The sequence below is a fragment of the Frankliniella occidentalis genome, unplaced genomic scaffold, assembly GCF_000697945.3.
Source record: "Frankliniella occidentalis isolate FOCC.00 unplaced genomic scaffold, Focc_3.1 Scaffold68, whole genome shotgun sequence".
Taxonomy (NCBI): domain Eukaryota; kingdom Metazoa; phylum Arthropoda; class Insecta; order Thysanoptera; family Thripidae; genus Frankliniella; species Frankliniella occidentalis.
The window spans coordinates 960820-961290 of record NW_026267198.1 but is presented as its reverse complement, the minus strand read 5'-3'; positions in this window follow the sequence as shown (position 1 = coordinate 961290).

Sequence of the window (471 nt, the reverse complement as noted above, 5' to 3'; positions counted from 1 at the left end):
CATGGAACTGGGATTTTCCAGTTTGAGCCACTGATTCGGTATCACACACCCACAGGGCGGAATATCCGGACCCATAAACTGTAAATGTAATTCCTAGTGCCAAAACTTGAATTTCAGACGTTCTACTGGGGCAACGCTTACATTAAGTAGGTCATCAGCCACTCGCTCGTCAAGGAGCGCTGTGTAGCTTAGGGGTACAGAGCAGGACTGGGAACTCATAGGCCTATGTTCAACTCCACCTTGGGGCAATTTTTTTTTTATCGGTTCAAAGTGGTCGACATGAGACTAGGTGCAATCCCGATGCCACAACTTGAATTTTCAAGTTGTGGGTTTCGAAACAGATATCCCCATGCCACAACTTGAATTTTACCAGTTGGATGCTATATTTCCGATTACCAGCCCACTGGGTTCAGGAAAACCCGATTAAATTGGTTACGGAAATTTAACCCTCCATGGCTTAGCAATTTCCCG